Source organism: Bidens hawaiensis, unplaced genomic scaffold (assembly GCF_021521415.1).
Source record: "Bidens hawaiensis isolate Kalapana, Puna unplaced genomic scaffold, B.hawaiensis_p1.1 tig00001179_1, whole genome shotgun sequence".
Classification (NCBI taxonomy): Eukaryota; Viridiplantae; Streptophyta; class Magnoliopsida; order Asterales; family Asteraceae; genus Bidens; species Bidens hawaiensis.
In genome coordinates this window covers 3,106,063-3,116,345 of record NW_027491068.1, presented here as the reverse complement: position 1 = coordinate 3,116,345, position 10,283 = coordinate 3,106,063, and positions in this window count along the sequence as shown.

Below are 10,283 nucleotides of genomic sequence, written 5' to 3'. Positions count from 1 at the left end.
ATAGGACAAAATTTCGCCATCAACATCGCTTTGAATTCTTCCCATGAAAGATTGTACAGTACTTGGCGTCCTTTGCTTAATATCAGCGTGTTCCATCATTCCAACGCCTCACCTTTGAACATTTGTGCGGAGTATTGAATCTTCTCTTGATTAGAACACTTGCTTATTATAACAATCGATTTCATCTCCTCGAGCCATCTAACAGTCGTGATAGCTCCCTTGTCTCCATGAAATTCTTTCGGCCCAAAATACTTAAAGTCTTTGAACGAGCAGCCTCCAATATTCGATTTCTTAAACTCTTGTCGAATTCCACCATCGGCATTTGACTCGTGAACACTCTCCTCCACATGGGGTGGTTTCGGACGGGACTTAATGGATTTTCGAGAGAGTTCAACGGATTGAGAATGTTTAGATTGTTTGGATTGAGATCTAGCTTCTGATTCAGCCTTAACGGCTTCTTTTATCATTATTTGAATTTGATTTATATATTTATCAGGAATTTGTTCGTCTTGTTCTTTCTCGGTCTTTCCCCTTTTCTTTTCGATTATCCATTTCTTTTTGAGCTTTTTCAATATTATTGCTTTGTTGTGACATTTTTCTTTACCTTTGTCACACCCCGACCAAAGGCGGCGGAACATGCCTGGTGCAACCGATTGCCCAAATACACAAGACACTATTTAAAGTGACAATATTTAATCAACTCATTTTATTTCATAAATCAATAAACAACACATCTCGTTCATACAAACAAATTTGAAAACAAGTAGCAATTATATTGTTCGTTTTACTAATACCCTAATAGTCTTGGTAACGTTTTTCGTCAACTCCTCGAGTCAACAAAAGTCAAACCTGTAACATTTCATAAAATAAAGTTTGTCAACACAAAGGTTTGTGAGCAATTCATAAGTTTGAGCATATAAGTACATAGTAATAAAAAGCCACAAAACTTGTATACGAAACAATAAATAAAAGCTATAAACTTGGATAAATAGTTATCGTTAAACAAGTTAGTGACACCTAGCTATAAGGGGATGGCAAATAGTTTAGGATTTTATAGTTATCGTTAATTGCATTACGTTAACGACACCTTGCCATAAGGGGTTGCCAAATGGTATAGGATTTATAGTTCCACCATCCAAAAGCGATAAACACGTAGACATTTAAGCATAGAACACCAAATCGAGCAATTATTCAAGTAAAGTATACAATCACGTTTGTGGGTTTAAGATTCAAGAAAATAAAGCATTTAGTTTGATAAGTATGAAATGTCACCCCAAAACGAAAGATGGAAAAAAGGGTATGAGAGTACTCACCTCGATTGACGAATTGAGAAACTAATAAGTGATCGACATATAGAAAGCTTGTAAATGAAACGAACGAATCCGACTTGAAAGCTAATTGAAAACGAATAAATAAAATATATTAATGAACTTGAACTTTAGTTGAAATTACATTTGAAACATTGAACGAGAAGTTTCGATTGTTACTCGGGTGTCACACCCCCATCTAGGGCCTAGGAGTGCCACCCATAAGTTAGTATCGTGTTTGTAAATAAATCAGAGTTGCGTTATGTTGCGGAAGACTTATAAAACTTTAAGGATCGAAAGTGTAATTTATATATACATTCAAAAGACGGGAATTATAAAATACCCGTTTAAAGTTGTTAACAAAAGATTACTTGTTTATGTTTTACAAAACCACCATAACTTATAACAAAATGAATCCGAGCCATCGGATATTAGTACTTCGTCCTTTCCAAACTCTAACTTTGTTCACCTGCAAAATGTAATAAAATACGTCAGCAACGAATGTTGGTGAACAAGCTGAAGCAAAAATATTTCTTTTACTTTATTACCCCTCGAGACTACGCCTGCCTCGGCCCAACGTGGCTTAGGAATAACAAAGTCAAATAACACATTATAAATATGAGCCTCTACGCTAGGTCACCTCAGCAAACACCGCAGCGTTCAACTTAGTTAAGTACCCGTAAATATACACAACGGTCGTACTCCCTGCAGAAGAGCATCCTACGACCAAGGGTGGTGCGATCATGCCCATACATCGCATAGTACCACCTATGTAAGGATCTAGACATACGTATACCACAGCCTGAGGGCTAGGTTTATACCCTTTATTTATAACGGTTTTAGGAACAAATAGTTCCTTGTAAACAATTTCAAATAACATGTTTGACTCATTTTTAAGTAAGTAAAAGTTTGGGGGGCGTATTCACCTTGTCTCTTTAGGATCAGCTTCACTCACCGTCCAAGGGAAGGGAAAGCCCTTTCTTTATCTCGCACCTATAGTACGAGTATAAATATTTGTTAGTCGGATACACGATCCGGCTTAAGACCTTTAGTCTTATATCCCAATCCTCGATTGAACCTTTAGTTCAATTCTTATTTACTTGAAAACCTTTAGTTTAAAAGTAAATTATAAACCTTTAGTTTATATTAAAAACCCCACATTTCTTCTTCTCCAAGAAACGTAATCATTTTCTTTTATTATTTAAGAATACTCTTTATTCATTAAATAATATTTCATAACAAAGAATATTTACATATATACTTACACACATATATACGTTTTCAATAATATTCATAATCATACTTTCATTCATTTCTTTGTTATGTTTTCTTTTCTTTTCTTTTATCGAGGTATCGAGTATAACCTCGACTTAAGACTTAAGCTTTTAATATAATATTGAATTATATTGAATTCATCATTACGCCTAACCTTAATGGCGTATAGAAACCCTAGGGACTCGAGCAGCACTCCTACGCCGCTTTAATCTCTCGACACGCAAATCGAGGAACGCCAAATCTTCAACACTTGATGACACGACTTTCGAGTCTCTTTGTCATCTTAACAACACCTTCTTCATTGAGTGTGGGTGGAGGGTGGTATAAACTCCAAGGAAACGTTGGTACAAAATTGAAGGTTCGGGGTACGCTTAACGATGTATTATGGCACGCTTATCGAGGTAAGGCTAGAGAGAGAGTGAGAGGGCAGATTTGGTGTGTGAAAATGATCTGCCCATGGCCGCTATTTATAGGCCTCAAGTTGGGTCCCATCGCGTACCGCGCCCGGGTTCCTGGGCACCCCGTCGCGTACCGCGACGTAGTCCAGGTGAGTCACAATGTAGCCTTGCCACATGGCGACACGTGGCAGGCACCGCTCCACGTGGCGACGGTGTTTCCACTTGGTGACACGTGGCGGCAGACGTTGCCACCGTGTGCCACGTGGCACACGTGTCAAAACATGTCAGAAGCCCCATCGCGTATCGCGATGGGTCTCTCAGGTGATCCATCGCGTACCGCGATGGGTTGGAAAATCAGAATTTTCATTTTAGACCCTCCACTTTGGAATTTGGCAATTTTAGTCCCTAGACTTTTGAAAGTTGATACTTTGAACTCGAAATTTTCATTTTTGTTACATCCTCCTCACCTTGAAACAAATCTCGTCCTCGAGATTGCTTTACTCGAACAAGTGGGGGTATTTCTTTCTCATTTCCGATTCGAGTTCCCAAGTTTATTCGGGCCCTCTACGCAAGTCCCATTTTACTTTCACTATTTTCAATGTTCTTTTCTTTAATTTCTTTGTTTTCGAATCTTCAATTTGAATTGGACGTTCTACGAATTTTAAGTTTTCATTTATTTCAACGTCTTTTAATGGCATAGCCAACGATTCATCTGTCAAACACTTACGCAGATTCGAAACATGGAATACATCGTGTATCCCTTGCATTTCCTCAGGCAGTCGCAAATGGTATGCAACAGTGCCGAATCGTTCGAGTACCTCAAAAGGTCCAACGAATCGAGGACTCAATTTTCCTTTCTTACCGAAGCGAACAAAGCCTTTCCAAGGCGAGACTTTCAATAACACTTTGTCACCGACATTGAACTCTAACGGCTTACGAAGGACATCAGCGTAACTCTTTTGGCAATCACGTGCCGTCTTAAGTCGTTCTCGAATTTGAATAACTTTGTTGGTGGTTTCTTGGACTATCTCGGGTCCAGACAACTGATTGTCTCCGGTTTCAGACCAACACACTGGCGTTCTACACTTTCTTCCATATAACGCCTCAAATGGTGCGGTTTGAATACTTGCGTGATAACTATTATTTTATGAAAATTCCATTAGGGGTAAGTGGTCATCCCAACTTCCACTTTTGAATCTTCTTTTCGCTTTGCCCATCAGTTTGCGGATGATAGGCGGTGCTAAGGTTTAATTTCGTACCAAGAGCTTGTTGGAAGCTTTTCCAGAAATGAGACGTAAAGCGAATGTCTCGATCAGATTTTATAGATAGCGGTACACCATGCAAAGCAACGATGGTGTTCACATAAATACGCACCAGTATATCCATAGAATACGACTCATTGATGGGTATGAAGTGTGCGGATTTTTTCAATCGATCCACAATTACCCAAATTGCGTTGTGTTGTCGAGTTGTCTTCGGGAGTTTGGTAATGAAATCCATAATAATCAACTCCCACTTCCATACGAGAAGTTCAGGTTGCTTTAGTAATCCCGAAGGCCTTTGGTGTTCAGCCTTGACTTTCAAACAAGTCAAACATTTCGCAACATGCGAAGCGACATCCCTTTTCATCCCATTCCACCAATAGTTTACTTTAAGATTGTGGTACATCTTATCACTTCCGGAATGCATCATATATTTCGACTTGTGAGCTTCGTTCAAGATTTTCTCACGCAATCCTCCAATGATTGGTACCCAAATCCTATTGCCAAGTCTAAGGATACCATCATCACCCTTGACTAGCGAGTCAATAGTGCCATTTCGTTTTTCGTCAGAGATTTGGTTTTCATTGATTGCTTGCGTTTGCGCGGATTTGATTTGCTCAAAGAGATCAATTTGAAGTTCTAGGCGCAAAGCTCGAACCCTTTTGGGCTTCTCATGCTCTTTACGACTTAAGGCATCGGCCACAACGTTGGCCTTGCCTTCATGATATAAAATCTCACAATCATAGTCGTTAAGAGTCTCCATCCACCGCCGTTGACGCATGTTGAGTTCTTCTTGATCAAAAATATGTTTCAAACTCTTATGATCAGTGTACACAGTAAATCATACTCCATAGAGATAGTGCCTCCAAATCTTAAGTGCAAAGATTATGGCGCCTAACTCTAGATCGTGAGTCGTGTAATTCTTTTTGTGTACTTTCAATTGACGAGAGGCGTAAGCAATTACTTTCTTGCGTTGCATTAGTACGCATCCCAAACCCGAGTGAGATGCGTCACTAAAGACTACAAAATCCTCAGTACCTTCTGGCAAAGCCAAGATAGGTGCCTGTGTGAGTTTTTGTTTGAGTATCAAACGCCTCTTGTTGCTTCGTTCCCCATTCATACTTGATGTTTTTACGAGTTAATGAGGTTAAGGGAACGACGATTCGAGAGAAGTTTTCGATGAACCTACGGTAGTAGCCGGCCAAACCTAAGAAACTTCGAATCTCGGTTGGCGGTTTCGGGATCTACCACTTAGAGATAGCTTCAATCTTTGCGGGGTCCACTTGAATACCGTTGACATTGATGATATGTCCAAGAAATTGCCCTTCGTGCAACCAGAACTCGCACTTCGAGAACTTGGCGTACAATTTCTCGGTTCTTAGAATTTCAAGTAATGTACGGAGGTGAATTTCATGATCGGCCTTTGACTTTAAATATATAAGTATGTCGTTAATGAATACGATAACAAATTTATCCAAGTAAGGCTTGCAAATACGGTTCATCATATCCATGAACGCGGCCGGAGCATTAGTAAGTCCAAACGGCATAACCGTGAACTCATAATGTCCATACCTTGTTTGGAAAGCAGTCTTTGGAATGTCTTAGGATTGGACTTTAAGCTGGTGATAGCCGGAACGAAGATCGATTTTTGAAAAGAAGCTAGCACCTTGAAGTTGGTCGAAAAAATCGTCAATACGAGGGAGTAGATATCGGTTTTTGATTGTAACTTTGTTTAACGCACGATAGTCGATACACATCCTCATGGAACCGTCTTTTTTCTTGACGAATAGAATTGGTGCTCCCCAAGGCGACGAACTCGGTCGAATAAAACCTTTCTCCCAAAGCTCATCGAGTTGTTTCTTTAGCTCTTTCATTTCGGTCGGCGCTAAGCGATATGGAGCTTTGGCGATCGGAGTAGTGCCGGGAACAAGATCGATTCTAAACTCTACTTCGCGATCGGGAGGAATACCAGGGAGTTCATCAGGAAAGACGTCAGAAAATTCGGAAACAATAGGAACGTCTTTAATTTCTTTTGGCTTAGATTCTTCAGTGACGTAGGCCATGAATGCGAGGCATCCTTGATTTAAACATTTGTTAGCCCTAATCATGGAGATTATGCTAACTTGACCAGCGTCTTTGTCCCCTTCAATTCGAATCGTTCGTTTATCGGGGGCTTGAAGTTCAACAGTTTTGCTATTGCAGATGATACGGGCATGGTTATCGGATAACCAATCCATACCAAGTGCAATATCAAAACCAGCTAGACTCATGGGTAACAAACAAATAGGTAATAATTAACCGGCTAAAAGGATTTTCCCGTTTTCAAGAGCTTCGGAGATCTTAACGATTTCACCGCTAGCAGTCTCGACGCTTAGAGTTTTATCTAATTTTGTTAATGGTTCGTTTAATAGACTACAGAAATTATAATCTATAAAACTCAAATTCGCACCCGAATCAAACAAAAATCTAGCATAGGTGTCGTTGACTAGAAACGTACCAGTGATGGTCTATGGCACGTCAGCGGCCCTTTTTGTGTCGAGTACGAAGACTCGAGCGTTTCCTTTCTTGTTTTGACCACTTCCACCTGCACCACCAGCAGCGGGCTTGTTCTTTGGGAACTCAAAACTTAAATGGCCCATTTCCTTGCAGTTGAAGCAAGTCATCTTCTTCTTCCAGCAATTGGCAGCATCATGTCATGTACGATTACAGGATTTGCAGACTTTAGGAGACGGGGCGAAATTGCATCGGCCCTTGTGGTATCTCCTACATGTCTTGCACTGCGTCGAGTTGTTTCGGTTTACACCTTTGCTTCTAAAGTTGGAACCTCCTCCGGTATTTCCTTGAGCAGCCGTTGTCGTTGGCGTCTTTTTGTCCTCTTCTTTATTGCGGACCATGCCGCCCATCAAATAACCAGCTAACTCCATTGCAGAGTTAGCGGTTTGAGGCAAATGAGACCTCACCATGTCATGGATTTCCTGCGGCAATCCCCATATGTATCTTGTGAATTTGCTGGACTCAGGGTTTACCAGCTGGGGAACAAGGCGACAATACTCAAGGAATTTAGTGTTATATTCCCGAATGTTTGTCCCTACAACTTTATGATTAAGGAATTTCGTTTGGATCTGGTCAGTTTCGTGCATGGGACAAAACTTTCCCATCACCATGGCCTTGAATTCTTCCCATGTCAGGCCATACATCACATCTCTTCCCTTACTCGTCTACAGCGCATTCGACCATTCATGCGCTTCACCCTTGAACATCAAAGCGAAATATTGGATCTTTTCCTCCTCAGAACACTTACTCGTGATAACAATAGTTTCCATCTCCTCAAGCCTCCTCACGATTGTGATGGCTCCCTTGTCACCATGGAACTCTTTCGGTCCATAGTACTTAAAATCCTTGAACGTACACCCAGTCACTTTTAACTTTTTAAACTTTTGCCTAACACCTTCGTCGGCATTAGACCCATGATCGCTCTCTTCATCACGGGGTGGTTTTGGACGGGATCTTTCGGATTTTCGAGAGGGATGAACGGAAGGATTTGCAGTTTGAGAATGTTTAGATTGAGATCTAAACGCGGATTCTTCCCTAACAACATCTTTAATCATCTTTTGAATTTTATTCATATATCTCTCGGGAATTTCTTCCTCTCGCTCGTTCTCGGGCCCTTTCCCCTTGTCTTTCATTTCTTTTTCTTTACGAGCATTCTCGTTATTATTGTTACTTTGTTCAGACATCTTTTCTTTTTATCTTTTTCAAGTTAGTCTGAAAATTTTAACAACGTTTCTTTCAAACACACTTTTTATTTATTATACATTGATATATATATATATCACAAGGATATATATATAAATATATATATATATATTTCATAATACACATATATATATCGTTACAACGATATATATAACTTGTCCTATCATTACAAGAGAACGTTTCATACGTTCTTTATTTATACACATAACATACAAAAACTATTTTACACATATAGCTTCAAATCGTATTCCCCCATATTTAGTCCTTCAAGAACTTTTTCACAACCTTCATTAGTTTGTTGCACTTACGAAGGAGTGCTTCTCCAACTTTCTTCTTTTTCTTCCTCTAGTCGTCGGTCTCATGCAATGCATGATCCAGATGTTCCTCATACGACTGCGGGACTATATTAGGGTATCCGTACTGCGGAGGTGGGTCGCGATAACCCAATGTTACCATCTCGTAATGGTTCCGTGGCTCAGGATAAGGAACATAAGTCTGATCAGATGCAAGGTAGAGGTATATCTTGGCGGCTTGATTCTGCTCGCGAATTTCAACGGCTTGTTCTTGAATCGAGGGAATTCTCCCTTGAAATGGCGAGAAGCTTAACGAAGCTTGGTTCCTTAATTGCTCCAAATATTGAAAATATGGATTGACGGAACCGTAGCTTGGGTTTCTGGAAGTGAGTGATCCATTCATTGAGCTTGTCATCTCATTAGAGTTCTCAGGATGCTCTTCTTCCATTTCTTCCACAGACTCCTCCACAGGGTCCTCATCATCTTCTTCAGGATCTTCCTCTTCATCGAGATCCTCTTCTTCAGTGGATTCTTCTTCCTCTGGTTCTTCTTCCTCCATTGGTTGTGCAGTTACGTTCTCCATTGGGGGCATCTTGAAAGTTTCGTAGGGCATCATTACCCTCATCTTGGGCTTGCGGGATGGCCCTTCGATATTTTTGGGTTGCGAGTTGACTTCATTCATGGTGGAACTTCCAGTAAACCATCGACATGGGTTGGAATGACACTGCATCCAATCGGAGGATGGGCTTCGTGGTTCTTCCTTTACGGGTCGGTTTGAAAGGAAAGTATAGGATGGGTGTGCATTTGGGAAATATCCAGTGGGATAGTTTTGTGGTTCTTGTGATGGTTGATAAGTGGGAATTTCTGAGGGATGATATGTCGGTATTTCGGATGGTTGATACATCGACATGGTTGGTGGGTGATAGCTGGAGTGTCTTGGTAGGTTCGACTCTTGGTTTTGGTGGACTATCGGGTATGTTTATCGGGTAGTGTCGGCTTCCGGGGTAATACAAGGGTTTGGACAAGTCTCATTCCACGTCTTGATCAAAGAACGCTTCATAATATCCATCGCTCATGTTGTCTTCGGGGTAAGGTTCGGCTATACCGGCTTCCTTAGCCTTGTGAATGAAATTCTCCATAAGAGCTTTGAAGGACATCTAACAATTTGGGTGGTTTAGAATTTAGAGAGGAATAGAAAGGTTACCAGCCTATCTTAACCTTAAAACAAATAATCAAATTATTCCTATACTTAGATCGAAGCTTAGGTATTGTTTTATGATACCCAATTTGCTAAGATCGATGGCTCTGATACCAAACCTGTCACACCCCCATCTAGGGCCTAGGAGTGCGACCCATAAGTTGGTATCGTGTTTGTAAATAAATCAGAGTTGCGTTATGTTGCGGAAGACTTATAAAACTTTAAGGATCAAAAGTGTAATTTATATATACATTCAAAAGACGGGAATTATAAAATACCCGTTTAAATTTGTTAACAAAAGATTACTTGTTTATGTTTTACAAAACCACCATAACTTATAACAAAATGAATCCGAGCCATCGGATATTAGTACTTCGTCCTTTCCAAGCTCTAACTTTGTTCACCTGCAAAATGTAATAAAATACGTCAGCAACGAATGCTGGTGAACACGTTGACGCAAAAATATTTCTTTTACTTTATTACCCCTCGAGACTACGTCTGCCTCGGCCCAACGTGGCTTAGGAATAACAAAGTCAAATAACAGATTATAAATATGAGCCTCTACGCTAGGTCACCTCAGCAAACACCGCAGCGTTCGACTTAGTTAAGTACTCGTAAACATACACAACGGTCGTACTCCCTGCAGAAGAGCATCCTACGACCAAGGGTGGTGCGATCATGCCCATACATCGCATAGTACCACCTATGTAAGGATCCAGACATACGTATACCACAGCATGAGGGCTAGGTTTATACCCTTTATTTATAACGGTTTTAGGAACACATAGTTCCTT